General features: G+C 27.8%; 1 protein-coding gene across 18 annotated transcripts in view; it reads left to right on the forward strand.

Annotated features, from left to right (window-relative positions):
* The first annotated feature begins 19,520 nt into the window (after positions 1–19,520).
* LOC121124502 (uncharacterized) overlaps positions 19,521–22,416 on the forward strand; it is a 156,068-nt gene continuing 153,172 nt past the window's right edge. For 11 of the 18 annotated variants that reach the window (XR_011781724.1, XR_011781727.1, XR_011781725.1 and 8 more), the window contains exon 1: positions 19,526–19,767. The gene's annotated coding sequence lies outside the window, so the exon portion shown is untranslated. Of the gene's footprint in view, positions 19,768–22,416 lie in introns of all 18 variants that reach the window. The other 7 variants (XR_011781723.1, XR_011781726.1, XR_011781728.1 and 4 more) reach the window with 2 other exon arrangements.

Here is a 22,416-nt window from a genome sequence, read left to right on the forward strand (position 1 = left end):
TGTGTGTATATTTTAATGTATTTATACGATCTAATGTCATAAAAAAACACAAGCAATTTTTTGAGAAATTTTAATGTAAAACCCGATTATATAATATTTTTGATTATTGTTTAATAAGGCATTCAGTCTGCAAAAAATATAAATAATTAATAACCTTATCCATAAGAAGAACTTAAATGTATATATTTATAAATGTAAACTTGTCATTTTTTATGATTACCTCAACTTCAATCAATCTACTTATGCCAAGAAATAAGCAGAATCATTATATAATGTACATAACTTAAAAAATATGATTTAATTTAGAATCTGGACTTCATAGATGTCAAGCCCTTCCCCTTAAATCAAATTTAGTTATTTATCTCATTTTGTTCAGAAGTTATAAATGATCATACATTTTTTATGTTTTGTGTTTCCTTGACCTTGATCTCTCAAAATTGAATGGCTTGTTAATTTAGCCCCATCTAATATTTGTATCAAGTTTGATGAAAATCAATCTGTAAGTTTTTACGTAACCCTGGTGACTAACAAACCTTCCTTGGTGGAGGTATTTACTCATTTATATTTATAAGGAAACGCCATAAGATTGCTTTATAATTGACGTCTAAATTGAGGATTTAATGAATAAGTATTTAACGTGTTAAAATCTGTCACAATCGATTATTGTACCTATGTTATTCATTAATTTTAACGAAAAATTCTGAAAAATCTTTATATTATTGGAACTTTTTAAATAAGGTTTAAATAAACCCATAGTTTTTATTTACTTTATTATGTGTGGATACTCAGATATTTTTGTTTTCATTAAGTGATCATTAATTACTGGCTATTTCATTATGATGCAGCTGTCTTATGGCGTCTCTTTTTATTCTGGGAAAAAAACGTTGTTGTACCAATATAATTTGGTGAAGTTGTAAGAATTGGGAAAATAGCTGATCCAGATATAAATAAGATTTCATTTATAAATGAGGAACAGCGTTTTGCCGTGACGATGATTTATAAAATTTGATGATTGAAATGTTACTGCCCTGGATCGAAAAAAATTCAGAAATCAAATATGGGAATCGAATGAAAATATTTCTAAATTGATCATCCATCTCAAGAAATAGTACAGAATATCAAGATAATGTTGTTTATTACTTTTAACAAATACATTATTTGGATCCTTTTCAACTCTTGAATTAGGGATATGAGTAATCGATAATGTTTGCATAAAGTATTCTAATAATTTCTGTTTTGTAAATAACATATGCATACATAACCTTGGTTTGGATGATGAAATGCATGCACTGCTTTAACTTCATCGAGATGGAAATATGCACAACCTGGGCAGTACAGATTTTAATCCAAAATATTATTTTGTCTGACGCTACGTTGAGTCCAAAACAAAACCAAGATCTTTGTCCCATTAAGGACTCTTTGATTGCTTCCACCAAGAATAAAATAACCAACATGTCATGAACTACCTTGACAATGGCTGTTCCTTCTTCTGAACCAGAATCCATGTTGGGATTGAGGCAAATACATCAATGGTGCTCTTTTTCAATATATACATGTATATATAATATTGCATTTACTTCATCTGACCTGAATCAACTGGGGAGCGAACATTCGCACATCCAGTCTAGGATAATAATTTCTTCCTAGCACGTTCTTCACTAAGCAACGTAATTTAATTTTTTCTTTTTCAATATTTATATATACAAATCTATCATATTTTTAAGCAAATCTGCTTGTACATATCATTGGAAACCAGAAGAAAATGAGTTGGAACACTCTTAATATAAAAAAAATGCCAAAAAAGGTAAACGTGATTTTGAATATTTTAAAAGGTTAAATCCTTTTACACTTTAATTTTGTCACTACTTTTTGTTTTACTAATATGTTAGATAGTTTTTCATATTTATGAATATATATGGGGATTTTTGATGGCATATAACACAATTTTTATCATACAACATGTGGTATGGAGTTCATGATAATGATACTTTACTACTTAAGCAACAATGTTATATAAATTTATATATTTATATTTTTATAATATCGTCCATAGAACTATTTAGATATAGTTTTAATATCACCCACATAAATATATAAAAGAAAATAATAAAACCCAACGAGGAGATAAATAATAAAACGAACCACATGTTTGATTTTCTTAGAAAATAAACATTTTTTATCTCTTTAAAAAATTTATGAGTTTCATATCTCTTAAAAAACATCGATTAAAGTTTTGATAGTTACACTCAACAGCAATATATATCTTTTGTGAAAAAGTACAAAAATGAGGTTTCAATTACGTTATTTTTGATAAAAAAATACAATTCACAAATTATAAACTATTTCTATGAATATTTAAAAGTAGTTTACCAACCATAAAGTTTTGAAATGTTATAGATTTGTGGAAAAATTATGAGATTTTTTTATTTTTTATATCAGTTAATTATTTTTTGGTGCAACTACTAAGCGAAAAGTTAAATTTATGATACCTGGTGCAATGCACCATGCCCTTTGGCTATTAAAAGTTTAATATAGCCTTCAAATGTGTAAATTTAAATCTGAATTTAAATTAACCCTCATATGAGAATGAGGATTGCGAGATATATGGCCTTCAAAAGTGAAATTGATGTAGCTTAGAGTTATCCTATCTTTTAAAAAATTACATTTATATAATCTAATAGAAAAAAAGACTCGATTAGTTTCAGACTATATCGTACTTTTGTGAGTATAAAACTACACACCAAATTTCTAATCTAATACAGTCATTTATATATTTTTCAAATTGAATTTTAATTTAAAATCACCCTTAATATTTGTTTTCTATGTCCATGTGACTTATGAGACACTGACACAAGACTAAAATTGCAATCTTCTTTGCACTCGTGGCAATACCAAAAAGGTTGTAGAAACCATCTCCGCCAGAACAACTGAAGTATAAAGAAGGTCATAGCAATCCCATACAGCCAAGAAGAACCAAAACTTCTTCAACAAAATATACATGACTTTTCACCTGCCTTCTTGTAACAATCCAAAAGCCCTGACCTCAATATTCTAGACTTTGTAATTTAGGAGGTCTTGGAGAGGAATATCTGCTGAACGTATCATCCAAATTTTGATGCCTTCCAATATGCCATCATCAGAGTATGGTACCCCATGGAGATATTGAATTTTAAAAAGAACGATTTGTTTTCGGGTTGTCTCTTCTTGATTCCATAAAAATAATGTTTTTTCGTAATTTAGTGATACTAGTACCAATTTTGGGTTCCCTCTCTGTAGTTGCTCCAAAAAATAGAAAAAGACAATTGTCGAACTAGTATTGACAAAATAATTTCATTCTTTTTTTTTTTTAATTTTATGGTTCTAAAATGTATGGATATACAGGTAAAGTTTTCACAAAAAAAAGTTCCGTGAAGTTAAGAATTATATTGCTTTGGGAAAATTCGTTGACATTTATGTAGAAAAATGGATCTTTTCCCTTTAAACAAGATGAATATCTTTTTGTCGCTGTCATAGTTAGGGAGAAATATATATCTACTTTAACCCTTGCTTTCTAATATGGCCAGAAAAATCAACAATCATAAATCAATATTTTATGACTTAATAGGTGATGTACTCGTAACAACGCCATCTACACCAAAATAGCCGAAAGAGGATACGTGAAAAAATGTTACTCACAATTTTTTTTTTTAATATTCAATATAAAAATTATCTTGGAACAAGAACAGAAAAAGACAAGATCCTCAATTATTTTTTACTTCATTAATAAAGTTAATTTGTTTATAGAAATTGAGGATAACTTGTTATAGAATAGAAATGTAATACACATTCCATTTTGAGAAAAATAATTTTAGATTGATAGATTAAAATTTAATCACATTATAATCAATATAATTATTTACAAAATTACAACATTAATATATTTTGTATATAGTTCTATTTTTAAGGATTGTTTTTTGTCAAATTGATTATTTTCCTAATTTTGCACTCAGTTTATCATTTTCTTCCACGTTTTGCTATCATTTTATATAATGTTATCGAAATGCAAATTTATCTCAGTGAGGAGAAAATTGAAATAATTTAATGCTCCATCCAATGAGTTTTGTAACAACCATGGCTATTATTTTATATTTTTGTTATTTTATATTAGCGGTTGTATCCGGCATTGCTTCGAGGCGTCGATTAATAGACAATTTTTGCTTAAATAATATAAAAGATACATTTTGCTTAAATAATCTAAAAGATAAATTTTGATTCAAAAATATAAAAATAAATTTTCAAGAAAATTTTCATTATTACACACCGAAAATACATGAGCACTAAGCTGCATTGTACTTTTCATTTTTTTTTGAAAATCAAAAAGCAGTAGTATTTTTACTAAGTTTTTTTTTACTTGGATTTCAAAAATGTAATCTTTAATAAGATAGGATAACTCTTAGCTACATCAATTTCACCTTTGAAGGCCATGAACAAGGCCTTTATGATCAAGAATTGTCAATCTATTCGTGTACATGTCAAAGGTGTTACTACTTATGAAGGAGAACATATTTATTTAAAAAAGTAGCTAAATTTTATTTAAACATATCAAAAATCGGTTTTCTTTTGTCTTTTCCTGATTTAAAAAAAAATCATGTTATTTTTAATTTATTTTTCTTGGTTAAAAACTCTATTCCTGATCGTATACAATTAATTTTAATTTTTAGCCATAACCTTAAGCCCACATTAGTTTTGGAGAATGAAAATAATTCCTAAGAAAATGAGTATTTACAGAGACAAGAAACATATCCATTACATTGTTCGTAAATTAGTTTTGGGTCCCCACTCTGTATATTAGGGTACCAACAAAATCATGTTTTGTTAAAAAGTAAAAAATGAGTATTAAAATGCATTTCTTTTGATAACAAATGCAAAACACAAATTTTTAAACAATTTCTATGAATTTTAAGTGGTAGCTCAACGGCAAAGTTTTTGGGAAAAAAACGTGATTTTGTTTTAATATCATCTCTATACTGCACATTACAATTTGTTGAAAAATTAAACAAATTTAGATAAGTTTTCTATCAAAAGTTTTTTAACAATGTTTCTGATAAATAATTTTTCTACATGACTAAAAGAATAATATTTTTTTGAATAAAGGATAGCCTTTTTGCCAATTTGTCTGTTCATCTTTAATTTTGATGACCTTATAAGTAATATTGCAATATATATAGCACATTGTCTTATATTTAATGATTTAATAATGTATTCAAAAGTATTCATTTACAATTCTTAAAGTGTTTTGTTTTTTAGTAATATAATATTTATACGATTATTTAAGTAATGGTTTCACATTCAAATTTGTTTTATAAACATAATACTTAAAAAAAAGCTTATATCATTTTTAAAGTTTTTTTCTTAGAGTCTGCATACAATCTTTTATGGACTGCTGCCACTTGTAGAAGAAATGCCACCAGTGATTTGGCATTTGTTAACAAGTCACAATATTCTTGGATGAGTGCAACTCCCTTTTTGGCAAGATCATTACTAACATTGAGAGACCCACTTATTTTTTATGCCTGCATCAAATCATTTCTATTATCCCGTAATGCAGGATCAGATCCATAATCTTCATTAATTTTATTGTCTTATATGTGTCAAATCCTTCCAATTTTAATGTACATATTTTTCATAGACCTGTTGCTGCTCTTTATTATTTACTTTAAAAGATCTCAGTATCCACCTTTAGGATGACAAGCTTACTCGACACTCAAAACATGCGAGTCCGACAAGTACCATAAATGACTGGAATATTTGCATGAAGGAAATTTGACTATCAATAATTGATATTTTTATTAATGACTTCATAAAATTAAGGTATTTGGAAGGAGCGTCTGAGGCCTTAGGTGCATTAATCTAATTTTTTATACATATCCTTAGTATAAAAACACATATATCATTCTTCTCTGAGGGTTAATTTCAATTCAGATTTAAATATACACATTTTAAAGTTATATTAAACTTTTAACTCATAAATTTTTTAAAGAGATAAAAAATGTTTATTTTCTAAGAAAATCAAACATGTGGTTCGTTTTATTATTTATCTCCTCGTTGGGTTTTATTTTTTTCTTTTATATATTTATGTGGGTGATAATAGAACTATATCTAAATAGTCTTATGGACAATATTATAAATATATAAATTTATATAACATTGTTGCTTAAGTAGTAAAGTATCATTATCATGAACTCCATACCACATATTGTATAATAAAAATTGTGTTCTATGCCATCAAAAAACCCTATATATATTCATAAATATGAAAAACTATCTAAGATATTAAAAAAACAAAAAGTAGTGACAAAATTAAAGTTTAAAAGGATTTAACCTTTTAAAATATTCAAAATCACGTTCACCTTTTTTGGTATTTTTTTTATATTAAAAGTGTTCCAACTCCATTTCTACTGGGTATTGATATAAAAAGGAATTTCCCAATGTTATACTGCATTTAATGGACTTTAGAAATATATTGGCACTTGAAATATATAAAAAAATTGAAACATAATAAAATCTGCAAATACCACAGTTTTTTGGCAGATTTGCTTAAAAATATGATAGATTTGTATATATAAATATTGGAAAGAAAAAATTAAATTACGTTGCTGTGTGAAGAACGTGCTAGGAAGAAATTATTATCCTAGACTGGATGTACAAATGTTCGCTCCCCAGTTGATTCTAGGTCAGATGAAGTAAATGCAATATTATATATACATGTATATATTGAAAAAGAGCACCATTGATGTATTTGCCTCAATCATCAATCACAACATGGATTCTGGTTCAGAAGAAGGAACAGCCATTGTCAAGGTAGTTCATGACATGTTGGTTATTTTATTCTTGGTGGAAGCAATCAAAGAGTCCTTAATGGGACAAAGATTTTGATTTTGTTTTTGACTCAACGTAGCATCAGACAAAATAATATTTTGGATTAAAATCCGTACTGCCCGGGATGTGCATATATCCATCTCAATGAAGTTAAAGCAGTGCATGCATTTCAGCATCCAAACCAAGGTTATGTATGCATATGTTATTTACAAAACAGAAATTATTAGAATACTTGATGCAAACATTATCGATTACTCATATCCCTAATTCAAGAGTTGAAAAGGATCCAAATAATGTATTTGTTAGAAGTAATAAACAACATTTTCTTGATATTCTGTACTATTTCTTGAGATGGATGATCAATTTAAAAATATCTTCATTCGATTCCCATATTTGATTTCTGAATTTTTTTCGATCCAGGGCGGTAACATTTCAATCATCAAATTTTATAAATCATCGTCACGGCAAAACGCTGTTCCTCATTTATAAATGAAATCTTATTTATATCTGGATCAGCTATTTTCCCAATTCTTAAAACTTCACCAAATTATGTTGGTACAACAACGTTTTTTTCCAGAATAAAAAGAGACGCCATAAGACAGCTGCATCATAATGAAATAGCCAGTAATTTTTTTTTGTTAAAAGGGATGGAAAAATTTGAGCATGATCACTTAATGAAAACAAAAATATCTGAGTAGAAGTATTTAGTATTTTTGATCTAAAAGATAAATGAAACTCATATTAACTTATATTAACAACTCTATATTTTTAAAAGTAAACTACGAAAGGGTTAAAATTTTACATTGGGAGCAACAATATCAAAATTTTTTGGGGAATTTTAGGGACTTTTGATTTTTTTTCTCTTGTAAAAATTATTAAATATATTAAACGTCGACATAAAGAAATCTGGTATAAAAAATTAAGAATCTCAATATCAGTAGAATATAATGTTTTGATAAAACTTTAATTTGCTCCATTATGATCCTCACTTAAAACTTCAGATATAAGAAGTTCTACGTTTAACATTGTATTTATGTATATATATTGTATTGTGTTTCACACATAATAAAGTAAATAAAAACTATGGCTTTATTTAAACCTTATTTAAAAAGTTCCAATAATATAAAGATTTTTCAGAATTTTTCGTTAAAATTAATGAATAACATAGGTACAATAATCGATTGTGACAGATTTTAACACGTTAAATACTTATTCATTAAATCCTCAATTTAGACGTCAATTATGAAGCAATCTTATGGCGTTTCCTTATAAACATAAATGAGTAAATACCTCCACCAAGGAAGGTTTGTTAGTCACCAGGATTACGTCAAAACTCACGGATTGATTTTCATCAAACTTGATACAAATATTATATGGGCTAAATTAACAGGCCATTCAATTTTGAGAGATCAAGGTCAAGGAAACCCAAAACATAAAAAATGTATGATCATTTATAACTTCTGAACAAAATGAGATAAATAACTAAATTTGATTTAAGGGAAGGGCTTGACATCTATGAAGTCCAGATTCTAATTTAAATCATATTTTTTAAGTTATGTACATTATATAATGGTTGTCTGCTTATTTCTTGGCATAAGTAGATTGATTGAAGTTGAGGTAATCATACGAAATGACAAGTTTACATTTAGAAATATATACATTTAAGTTCTTCTGATGGGGTAAGGTTATTATTTATTTATATTTTTTGCAGACTGAATGCCTTATTAAACAATAATCAAAACTATAATATAATCGGGTCTTACATTAAAATTTCCCAAATAATTGCTTGTATTTTTTATGACATTAGATCGTATAAATACATTAAAATATGCACACATAGATTCAAAAAATATGAAGTCGATAACACAAGCAATAAAATTATATTTATTTTTATTACCTTATTATTTGCAATAATTCGTAAAAAATAATAACGTTCCAATTTTTGCCAAATTTGGTTGAAAAAATAATTTTTTAATGTCTTATAAATACCTTAAATATATGTTTTATCTCATACAAAATACTTTAATACAAGGAAAATGGTGGGATAACTTAATTTTATTTTTTTACAGAATACTGATTTCAAAAATGATTCTACTTGTTTTGAACCAGTACAAATAAGTAAGTTTTGTTTGCAAAATTATTTTAAAATATAAAAAAAAAGTTTATATATGCATTCTAAATTTTTACTGACTCAGGAACTGTCTTTGAGGTACATATATGTACGTTATGTATATTTCCTTCTCAAGGATAATTCTAAGCTCATACGGAGTAATTGATCAAAACTATTTCGAGTCTCTTTTAATTGATATGATTATAAAAATGAGTGTTATATTTCTGCAAAATATCACCAGAAAACATTCCAATATGTCTGAGTACATGTTTGAAAAAAAGTAAAAATCCGTTGATACAAACTCAGAAACTTTGTCTAAACTAAAAATATGCATACGAATTGAATAAGAGCTAGAGTTATTTAATAATATTTTATGGCAAAGTTTTAAAAGATATAAATATAGAGTTCAAGTTCTAGATGCTGTGGGAAATATTGATTGAAATACTAAAAGTGTATATATGCAGAAAATCAGAAAAAACAAGTTCCTGGTATGTCTCGTGGCACATAATGGATGTCACTGGATAAAGCAGAAAAAATATATATTTTAATTAAATCCACTTTTCTTCATTTCTAATGATATATTTTTTTAATTTGTGTTACGAACGTTGATCTCTGAATGAAATTGTGTTAGGTTGGAGTTTTAACGTTAAGAAAAAATTACATAATCTCCATAATTGAAATACAGTTTCAGAGATACAATAAATTTTAATGTGTGGGACGTCAATGCAAAAGCAAGCTAAAATATTTTTTCTCAAAATTGAGTGTGGATTACATTTATTTTCATAAAAAATAAAAAATTGTCAACTTTTATAAGCAAATTATTCTTATTAAACACTTGCAGGTGCCAAAAATTGCATTTTAAGTAGTAATTTTACAAATGATCTAAGTTAATCTATTACATAGATTTTTGAATATCATAACCACCCCCAAAAATTTGAATACAAGGCCAATAATTCATTCAGATATGTCTATACACTATTGACAATGGGCATATATGAATATATATATATACTTTTAAATTATTTATGCTTATTTCAGTTAACAAAATAGTAATGACCAAGTAAGACAATAAGGAAACAATACCATAAGCTTGATCTTGAGAGATAGCTAGCTTGATCATTTCTGTCTTTTTTTTATCCGTGATGACCAAGGTGTACAAGAAACAAGAACCTTAAACTTTGTAGAATCAGGGGTTTCTTCTTTTATTTGATACTCTTGTCTTCTTTCATTCAGGCCATAAGGAGGGCATCCTTAACTTTGTTGATTTAAAGGGGCACTACGAGTCACAGACTGATACAAAAAATATGCAGCCACAACAGAAGAGAGAAGGAATAACTGAAAAAAAAATAGTGGGAATTCTTTTTTTTCTTGATTTTGTTCAAGATTGTTATTATGCTCATTCATAAACAAATATGTTTTGATAATTTAAAGTCTATTAAAAGATAGAAACATCACCTATTTAATATTGAAAACTCTCTGAAACAGCTTTTGTGGAAGCCGAGAACAAGTATTCACGATGTCACATACACCTTGGTGTCTTTAGTTTGTCGACTCCTGATTAAGGGAGAGAGTTGAAAAGTTTGATAGTTATTGTGCTTTGAGAGATAATAGAGGAAAATAACCTATTTCTGCGTCGGTGCAGTACGTTTTGAGGAAGGTTGCCTGTAATATTATTGCTAATCAGAATATTATCGTGAGAAAATTTTTTCTCACGAATATTCCATCACTAGAAAATTGTCATTATTTAACATTTCAAAATATGGAAAATTGTCATTATTTAACATTTCAAAATATGAAAAATTGTCATTATTTAACATTTCAAAATATGGAAAATTTATTTAACATTTCAAAATATGGAAAATTGTATGCAATTATACAAAGTATAGCTGATTTAATTACTGATATCTTCCATCCCCAGACAAAACTGACCCATCAAAGAATCCGTAGATAGATTTCTTATTTGCAAAAAGAAACAAAAAATTTGAAAATAGTGGGTGGTCTATTGAAATCGGAACACTTACAAAAACAATAATTAATCATGCTTGGGTGATTGAAACTAACTTATATTTTGAAATATTAAAGCATATGCAATTAGTACCTGAACAAAACAAACCTAAGCTTTATATATATATACGTAAAGTCGAGAAAAAGACTCATAAACGTGAATGGCAAATTTTCATTCACGTACTTCAACAAGTTGAAGGGTCTCACAGACCAATGTCTACGGTGTCTGCAAGTCGGAAACGTTCGAAAGGAAGAAAGGTTCTGTCAAAATGGAGTGGGAAGAGTTAAAATAAATAACCCAAGCCAATCCCCTCAAGTCCGTGAGGGGTAAAACTAGAAATCTCAAGGATTCACACTAAAATGTCCAGAGAGCTACCAAAAAGGGGGATGGAAAGACCATTTTTGACATCACAAACGAAAGAAACCCATCTCATCCGTCGCAAGACTCTTTCAAATGAGTATTTTGACCCTTTATTCCCCCAAGACTCTGATGCCAACCCTTTCGATTACACCTTTTGGGTGCATGTCGAGGAAAATACCTGCAGTGTCCATTATCCGACCCCCTAGGCCCACAAAGCCCCTTCTCAGCCAGTAATGGGACGTCATTAGTGAGGAATTCATTCGCAACGGATGCCAGGCCTACTGTTGCTACCGAGAAGCCACATTGCCGCCAAGTAATGTAATATAAATGATAAAGAGAGTTCAAACAAACATTTATTTATAAAATTAGTTGTATTAAAATTCTTTTGTTAGTTTATATCTTGTTGAAGTTTAAAATTCAAAATTATTCGCTTTTAATGAACCACTCGGTATATAGTGTGATTCATCTACTGACTTTTTTTTCATCCACTGATGGGAATAACCCATCAAAAGATCCGTAGATAGTTTTCTTATGTGAAAAAAAAAAAAAAAAAAAACAACAATGATTTTTTTTTCTGAAATTAAGATGAGACCTTCAATCTCTGATGGTAGTTTTCAATTTGCTTCGAGATCCAAGTCAATACTACACAACCCGTTGAACTGGAATATAAGATATTCTACAGGGGGTTATTTGAAATAGTGTCCCTGGTTTTTAAGCTCCCTCAAGATCCTACACTTAGCCTACACAAATCTTGTATGTCTGAGCTGCAATTTTTTAAATTATGAGAATTATTTTATTGCTGTGTATCTGTAGATATGAAAAAATTAATATATTCTTAGATGGAACAGATCTGTAGATAAATAATTATGAATGTAGCATGATTTAGGGCAACATTCCATAGCAGTTAATGTACCGAAAGACAATTTTTTGATAAAACTATTTGCAAATAGTCCTCTTTACATGGTATAGTACATAATCTAATATTGCTTGTAATTGATTGGATGGTTTATTTGTCATCTTATAGAAAGTTTATAGTATCAATTTATACTCTAATAATAGTATTAAGAAAAAAAGATTGAAGGAAAAAAATATAATTTCATCGTTAATGGGTTAAAACATGATTTTTCATAGAAATCTGTCAGACTTGCGTGATATACATGTTATAAATATGAATGATCTTACTGAAGGGGGTTGATAATTTGTTCATTGTTGTAAAAATGTGTCGTAGTTTCTAATAACAGACAAAAAAAACCATTGAAAATAACGAAAATAATACAAATATTCAAACAAAATACATATACTCTTTTCTAGGATTTTTAAATTTTTGGAAATAATTATCTAATTTCTCATACTATAAGAATTTTGATGACCATCGAAAAAAACCGACTATTCTCCGAGTTTTTTACTTACCAAGTATATATTTTTACACTTCAATAATCTTAATAACAAAAAAAAACACAATGTTTTATGTCTACTAGAAAAATTGTTTTGATAAGAATGAAAGCTTTCAGTAGATCCTAGAGATTTTAAGAAAAAAACGTTGCTCACTTATCATTACCGCAAAATAAAAAGAAACCACATTTAGTATTATGTTGAAACTATAATAACAGCTGTCTTGATGATAACATCATTATGTTTCTCTCACAGAGTACCTACACCTTGTCATTGTTTTTTATAAAACAATTTTTAGAGTTGGAAATTACTAATTTAAAGGAGAAGAAATGAATTGATTGTGTTTTTTATCTGATTGTAAAAAGAAAACAACAACATTATTTATTTATTGCATAATAATGATAATTTTTATATATTAAAAAAAAAAATATTTTGAATGGATTGTGTTTGGAATTTTTCCCTTTTTGTGATCATCGTTTTTTTAAAGATAACATGTATGAATTATAAATGCAGTCTATCTTAAATCAAGAAAAAGACTTAGTTTAATTAGTCTGGTTGTCAATAAAATAATAATTCATTCTTTAATGATATTTTAAAGCATCAAAATATAAACAATTGTGCTTATATTAAATTATATTAAGGAGTAGAACAATTTTCAGAGTGGAGGACATGTGTAAAGTGACATTAACTTGAAGCTATGACAATTTGAAAAATGTTTGAGATATGAAAAGTTTATTTGTTATGAGGTTTCATGAAGAAGTTGGAAGAAATTGTTCGATGAATAAACTAAGCACAAATCTCACTCAGTGTTAAGCAGGAGCCTTGACAGAAATGACACTGTTTTCCAGCCTCAAGTCTAACCTCTGAGTCCAATTAATTATAACTCCCCAAACAAATGATCAATGTTACCCTCCCTCCTCCTTGAGCAGATGCACTATAAAATATTTGTACTAAAAATTTTTATCTAGAACAATGAAAGAATTATTGAACAGCTTTGGAAAATAAAAATAAAAGGCACTTTTCAGGTTGACAACAATTACGAAACTTGCCCTCAAAAAATGTTTCGGATTTACAACTTCCATTATTTATACATTTTAGCACCTCAACCCAACATAAATTTAATTGTTTGTAAATGGAATTTTTGAACTTATATTTTATTAGAGAGAAAAATTCGATTGAGTGCCACTAAACATCCAGTGTAAGCTATCTTAAAAAATAAATTCCAATTCTTGTGTATAAAAAAAAAAGAAATGTTACGTATTTTTTTTGTTTTTTTCCAAACTTGGCGCCTCTCCAAGTTTTGGTGCCATATTAATTATTTATCGCAGGGGTGCCCTTATACTACTACTAAAAATTCAATGATCATTTTAAGATCTCTCATGTCTAATAAATTGGCATTTTGATTCCAGGTGCAATATATTTTCGGTATTCTCTCAGTAAATTAGTTTTGATGCTTAAAGTATTGGCAATCTCTACTTTTAGAGTTTAAAAGTTTTTATTGTTTGCGTTTGACATTTATATATCATAAATATGATACATTGATGTGGCGTGCCAATATAAGGGAATCTGGGATTCAAAAAAATAAATAGATACAAAAGGAATGAGCTTTTTCTGGATATTTTATTTTGTAAGTTTGAGGTCATCGTATAGAAAGATTGAAACCTGTATGTATATAATATTAGAATGTACTTTTGTATATAATTTATTTATATCTGTATTAATAGAATCGTCCATCAGTAGAAACATTGTAAGTAGATAACTCAACATGGCGCAGCTATCAATTAAAGTGCCTTATCCACAAATAAGATGGGGCAAATAAGTAAAGCTGAGCATCAGGGATATAAAAAAAGTTTTATTGATTTGAAATTACAAAGTGTTATATGATTCACAACAACTCCAGACACTGCAATAATAGGCATCGAAGAATATTTAGATGTAATATATAAGCAATTTATTCGGTCCCTTCCTAACCCGACGACATTGCTTCTTTCAATATCATCAAGAGCAGAGGAAATAATTCTCAGAGGGATATCTCCATCTTGGACAACAGGGACAAGAAGTAGTGCTCAGTAGTATCCATGAAGACTATTTTTACACCCTATACTTGATCACGGGTACAAATAAAAGACTTTTGCACAAAGAGTTTATCCGTCAAAGTGAGCCAAATCATGAAAAGCTTTTACAACTAGTCATGTCCTGGAAGTCAGTTTCATACATGGAGGAAAAAATAAAAATGAAAAACAAGCAAATGTTGCAGCTCACAACCTACAAAGATCGAGAAAGACAAAAACAAAATAAGACCACAAACAAAACACATCTTCCCCATCGGAACTTAAACGTTAATGCGATAGATGTGGCGAGTCAAATACATAACATCGACCTTTTAAAATTTCTTGATCAAAATGAGACTTTTGAGAAATGTAAAAAGAAGGGTCATTTATAGAAAATATACTTACATGATGCTAAATTCAGGTGCAAAGCAAGGCAAATCCAATCAAAACGTCGACAATAGAAGTGAAAACTTTATCCATTGACCAAATCACTCCATATCTCGGGGCTGAAGTTTATCCAAGGTCAGGCCAAATTTTTCCCATGAAAGCACTGCCTTAAACAGGAGCTACTGAGTCTTTTATTTCTCACTTTCTCACAACATGGTATTGGAGTATAACATCGAAATAGACTCAACTAAAAGACTGTCCATCACAGATGTGAATAATTCAAGCTTGAGATGGATGGGCGACGTCTGACTTCTTATCAAAATTGGATCAATCTCAGAAACAAATGCCATGGCATACGTCCTCCAGACCTGCAACATGAATAAACTGTTTCATGACATGGTCTGCAAAAACTGAAGATTATAACTGAACCTTTCCTCAAATAATTCAAGTCTCTCCAAATGAATTTATCATCCATAAGACAATATCAACGACAGGGGGATATATTTTTCCAAAATATAAAAAATATGTACATGGAATGTCAAAGGTAATTGAACAGTTGATATCAAGCTATAATTCGTGCCAAGAGCTAGGACCAAGAGCTTCCTTGCCTCTAGAATTACTCCACCAATCTTCAGTCTCAAGCTCCTTTGAATCCGTGTCTTACGACCTAATGGAGGTCATTGAAAGAACATATCTCGTCGTAGTGGACCACTATTAAGGGTGGCCCTTAATAAGTCAGTTACGAAAGACTTCAACTAAGTATGTCACTGTTATCACGTTGACGTCCTTTGAAGATTGGGGGCTTCCAATGCATATTCTATTGGACGGTGTACTATAATTCCGGAAATTCGGAATTCGAGGATGAAGGATAACTAGCCCTTCTTCGGAGCCCCAGTAGGAAGTATAAGAGCGATGAAGTCTTCACAAGGATCTGCACTGAGTCAACAAAATGGGGGTCTACTTCCAAGTCTTGCCCTGTTTGAAGGGTAATTACTCTAAGCATGATTTTTCGTGGCAGAAGGATGGAGCTCTGTAACAGACAGCAAAGAAGAACCATCCCTTGAAATGTTCAAAATAGTAATCTTGATATAAAAAATACAGACAGTCATGTAGAATAAAATAATGACTATATATAAATAAAGAACGATAAATACAAGACGTATCCCAAATGAATAACAGACCAACAAAAAATAGTCAAGTGTAGAAATTTGTGTATTCATTTTTCTAGTTCGTTATTAATTTTTTTGGATAGTGATCCTGTAAATATTTCTATAAGTTGAAATGTTAATAATTATTTAATTTTCCACGACATTATTGTAAGTTGATTATGTAATAAGTATTACTTCAATTTATAGTTTTTATTTTATGCAAATAAATTTAATATTTTAATGTAAAAAAAAAAGAAAAAAAAAAGACCTTTCTCAATTTCAAACTTATAAATTTTTGGGCCTCCAGGTTCATTTCTTAAACTCAACCTTCTGTACTAATACAGGTTGAGACCACGGATAACATGTCTAACATCACCCACCACAATAACATTGACTCCTTCAAGGCAGTATGGAGGATTGGCTCAGCTTGATCCTCATTTCAGGGAAAGTCGAGGGTGTGATTGCAGCTGAGGGAAAATACTATCAGACCTAAAATAGAAGTTACAGAACCCTCCATTTGCCCATTTTTAATTCAAAAGTATAATAACGAATAAAGTTATGCTGCAAAGTATTCTTTAAACTTTTTTAAGTTTATTTCTAAATGTAGCCCAATTCCAACAAATTTTGAACAATTAACTTTATTTTTTCTATTAACCTATACTAATCAAGAAGGATTGAATCAAAAATTCAGACTGTCAAATCGCAAATTGATTTATTTAACACAAATATCATCATAGACATTCAAAAAATGTTGTAATAAATAAATACAAATTTATAAGCAGAACAAATTGACGATATTTTAATTTAATATCTTTGTTTTTAATGTCTTTTACTTTTTTAAAGATTAATATATACAATTAGTTTTTGTTTTCTAATAAGTAAATAAATTTAAAAAATGTCATTTTATTATGTTGATTTAGAAAAAATATCTACAAGGATATTTAAATATATTTATAATAAGATGTTATAATTTACAAAATTTTATTCTGTTGAAAAAATCACAATATTTAAGACATGTGCAGTCTTCATTGATTGACAATATAATCAAAAATATATGAAGCATAATTGGATCTTGTAATATAGTAACAAGTAGGCTTCATTTATGATTGAAAGATATTTTTCATTTCCTCAAAAATGATTGCTTTTGAAACTTTATTGATCAGGAATTAATGAATTTCTTCACGGTAAACATTGATAAAATACTTGTTCTGTATTTGTTAGGTATTTTTAATAAATTTTGACTTTATTTAGAGTTGTTGAAAATACGACATAAAATTTGTTCCATTTTCTTTTAGTTGAAACTATCAGGGGTGGTTTTACATAGATATAAAAGTTTATATAACTATTTTTTACCGTTGAAAAAGTAAAGTTATCAGTAGTACGTGTAATCTGGAAATACAGAGAGTAAAATCAAAACAATTTCTAAATCACCGAGTTTCAATAAGATATTGAATATATTCCTAAAACATACAAAAGTTAACAGCTGAAAGCAATGAACCATACTTTTGCAAACTTTGTCACACATATATATTTTTTCTCTAGTAAGTAAGTTTTAGTTTTACACAAAGATTAATTGAGGATTGACAACAGAGTAATTCTTCCATACTCATCCTAGATATGAAGTGGGATTAGCTTAGCAATAGTTTGTAAGTTATCCAATAAAATATTAAGACAGCTATAGTGCTCTTTTTCTAAACATTCTTCAAATTGTCAGGGGTACCATTTCATTTTTTTTTTTTAATACAAGTTAAAAAAAATTTGTTTTGAGAATTAATAGTATAAAAAATCTGTTAACAATTTGGATTACCAATTTAATGTTGAATAAATATTATAATTAATACTAGTGATGTGCTGCAAGCTGTATTTTTCTGCTAGAGTATTTTCGAGTTTCTAAAAGAACACTCAGGCAATTAAGCACTCAACTCGTTAATCGCCCTAATTCTCGTTACTTGATTGAATATTGTTAATCATAATTTTAAAAGAAATATTGTAACCTGTTATTTAGCTTAACTTATTTAAATCGTTGTTTTGAGCATAATTCAGAAGATAATTATTTCGTCAATATTTTACCATCGTAAAAATGAACACTAAACTTTTTGAATATGAATGAAAGAAATACAGAACCGGTTAGAAATCATTGCTGCATGGACTGTAATGCTAATCAAAAGAATTTCTGGAATTAAAAAAAAAATATGCCAAAAATCAGGGTAACCCTAACAATTTAAAGAATGTTTTAGAGGAGAGCAGCTTATCTGACATGTTGTTTCTTTAAATCAGCTTCAAGTAGCTTTGACGAGGAGGAAAGAGGAGAAAAAAGTATTTACATGACATACGCAAGAATTACTTCGACATCAATCCTTGATTATTCAATTTGTCCAAAAAGGAAATACAATTATAACACCCTGTAACAAATCCTTAGGGTTATTTTGCGTCTTTTAAGAGCATAAACAAGTGTTCAATCCGTTTTGTATATAATAATGTTATGTTTTATCAAGTAGAAAAAGGAGTTTTCCCCTCATGAATTAAATAAAAATGACAGCACCTTAAGAGAAAAAAAAATTACACTCCCGTTTGCCAACTCAAAAAACAAATAAAAACATATAGGAGAGCTAAAAACTGCATCCGACTTTCATTAATACGGCCGGGGTAACACATTGCACAATAAACAACATACTTCTACATTGTGTTGCCTGTGGGAAAAATACATTCTAAATTTTTACCGAGAAAGGAATATTTTCATCCTATAATGTACTAAAAAAAAGGAGAAGGATGATTACCAAGTTTGAATAATTTAGGGGTTCATAAAGGGTTCCAAAAAAATACTCTTCTTTTAGATAAACAAGCTAATTTTTTTGATGTCTTTTATTGTTCACATTAATCAACTTGAGTACCAATTGACGACTTTTGCTAAATGCACATGACTAACATACTCATCCAACTGTTGAATATTTTTTTATTTTAATCAATTGTATCTCATTAGATGTATTTTTGTATGTAACTAAGAGTATTTTTATAACCACATACTTGAATGCATTGTTATTGCTAATATCATCATTGAATTTTTTTATTTTCTCCGAAAATAAGAACACTTTTTTTTATTCTATAACGCTCAAAAAGAGGAAAAAAATTATAAGAAGGAAAAAAAAAGAAGAACACGCGCCTGCCTGACTTTAGCCTTACTCATAAAAGAACATTTGATTTCAAATATATTTTTAGTTGAGGTTGAATAACCAAAGAGAGAGCACATATTTTTTTTTCATTATATCATTTAGAAAAACTATATTGTAATTATCCCTATTTATAGAAATAACACAAACATTTGATTTAATTACAAAATAACTTTTTCAAGGTGCTACAAGATATGTTTGGTTAAACTCGTTAAAAGTGAAAGCAAACTATAAACAAAGTAATTTATCATTGTAGAGAAAAATAAATTATTACATCAAATCTTTTTAGGTGAGATGATTGCATGACTTTTTTTTTCTACTTATTTAAGCATGTCCATATATTATTAAGAAATTGGGCTATAATTAAATCAAATTCACTCATTAGTAGAAAGAAAAATGTATATTTCAGTTTTTTAAAATGAAAAATATTATTTGCGGATAAATTTCTTATAGTAAACAAAAACCAATATTTTACTTATCTATTATTTTTTATGGAAGACATAAATAGTATTAATTTGTTCAACCATTAAATTTTAAGACTAATTGATTCTAAACTTGGGTTTAATTTTTTACTGAAATTTCAAGTTCATTACTTGTTAAAACCACAGTTGATATACTTCAAAATTACATTTATTCTTTGGAGATATATTGATAAAAATTTCTTTGCCTAAAATTTATTTTGCAAAGAAGTTTCACTATACTAAATAAAATTATACTGTTAGTGTTTGGATGAAGTTGTAATTTGACAGCGTTATTTTATAAGGATACAAAGGCATACAAATATTTATATTTTTTTCAAGGTCATTAACTTGCAATGGTTTAAGATTATTAATAGAGTAATTTCTATGTTAATTTTGTAAAATAATAATAATGTTAGAATACATAAAAATGTTCATCTAGTCAAATTTAAGTTGAGTTTTTGCTACTCTACTGAACATGAACTAAACATTATGTTTAGTCTATCTTGAACATTGTGCAAAAATATTTTTTTAATTACTGTATCTTGTATCTGTGTCAAAATATCCTATCTGGCAAATCTGTTATTTATTATGTGAAGATAACATATATGTACAAATTTGACATTTTTAAACTAGGAAAATAATAAGTTGAATTATGAATTTAATTACAATAATAAAAATTAATTGAATGATTTAAAAAAAAAAATTGAAAACGGATAAAAGTAAATAACATTGGTATATACAACTATGTAATAGCAATACTTTTTTTTAAATTATTAATAATTAGAGTGTATATATTGATTAAAAATGAAATTTTATATATAATAAGTATTGTTCGGGACTCCCGGCAACAGGACACTAGCACAACTAATCAAAGTAATATACTTAGTTTGTTCAAAAACAGGGACTTTTAAATAAAATTAATTTTCGAGCCTTGTCACGAAATTATCTTCGTAAAACAAACAAAAACGAAAATTGTTCAATATGAAAGGCTATGTTCAAAATTTTTGTTTAATGTTTTAGTCAATAAAATATCGACAAGTACTCAAATAGTATTAACTATTTTGGATAAGGGAAACGAAATAATACTAATTGCTAAATAAATAGATATTGATATTTTCAAAAGAACAATCTACAAATTCAATTGGATTAAGTATTGATAGTTCATAACGTCAAGTATATAATTATTTTTTTACGAATAGGCTTAATTACAAAAGTAAAAAATAAATAAAAATAATAGTAATTGAAGTGTTGATAATGAATCTGTGATAAGTTTTTCCGATGTTTCTTTGGTTTTTGATAATTTTTTTAAGAGTATTTTTACTCTTTTAATTGGTTTGAGAAAACTTTTAAGGAGGACAGAAAAAAAGTTTTTTTCTTTCCAAACCAGTATGCTTATTTAAAAACATAGCTTTATATTTCATAAATGACCATCTATTTCTGAGAAAATACCATTCAAAGATTAAAACCCTAATATGTTTTATGGGCTTTATATGTAAAGGAATAAAGCTTCGTATTTTCAATTGTATAAACATAAAATAAATTCTATTAAAGTGTAAATAATACGGGATTCATTTATAAAAGATTATTTGATTCTAGAAGGTAATATTACGCTGAAATAGGTATTTTTCTCCAATTTTGTTTAGGAAATAGTTAACATATGGTTGACTGTAACACTATACAAAAAATCCATTGTTTAATAACTTATATTCGAATATATATTTTTTCTATATATTTACAAAAGATTATTAAATTGAGAGTACTTTAAAAACAGCCTGGACATAATTTTTATAAGCTTCTGCTTCAAAAAATTATTTTGTTTTGAAAACATTTGAAAAACGAAGCTATAATTTCTTTTCAAACAAAACCTATATAATATAGTAGTTTTTTTAATTTTTAAATATAGTTTCATTAAAATTGGAGGCTTGCATACAATATTTGGATATCTTTTTAAATAAATATAAAATTTTGCAAAGAAGACACTAATTTTCATGTTGATCATTAATTTTTTTCAGACTCAAAAGTTGTTTCAAACCTAAAAAAACTGTCAAAACAATCCCTAGAGTAGAATTAAGTAGAATTATTTTTTTTCAATCATATTTATGATCAGTGCATCAAGAACTATTGGAATTAAAAATATAATTAAAAAAAATAATAATATTTTCACTTGTGTTATTGTTCAAATGGCTGAAAATCGTTTTTGATTCGTTTTAAATAAGAAAAAATCTTTGTGCTGCCAATAAGAAATACTCGATGTTAACCATATATTCACGTCTTTAATAATAAATATGTGTGATATTATTAATCAAAATAGTAAACATAAAACTTTCTGACATACTTAGATAGTAACAAGAAGTCAATGCAATGGGAAAAAATTCCTTTAATATTTTTTTGAACAATGTAACTTTAATTAAATTTTTATTCTAAGACAAAGGGTAAAATTATATTAAGTACCTTTTGATAATTGTTTTTATTGAGCA

This window comes from Lepeophtheirus salmonis, chromosome 9, assembly GCF_016086655.4.
Source record: "Lepeophtheirus salmonis chromosome 9, UVic_Lsal_1.4, whole genome shotgun sequence".
Lineage (NCBI taxonomy): Eukaryota > Metazoa > Arthropoda > Copepoda > Siphonostomatoida > Caligidae > Lepeophtheirus > Lepeophtheirus salmonis.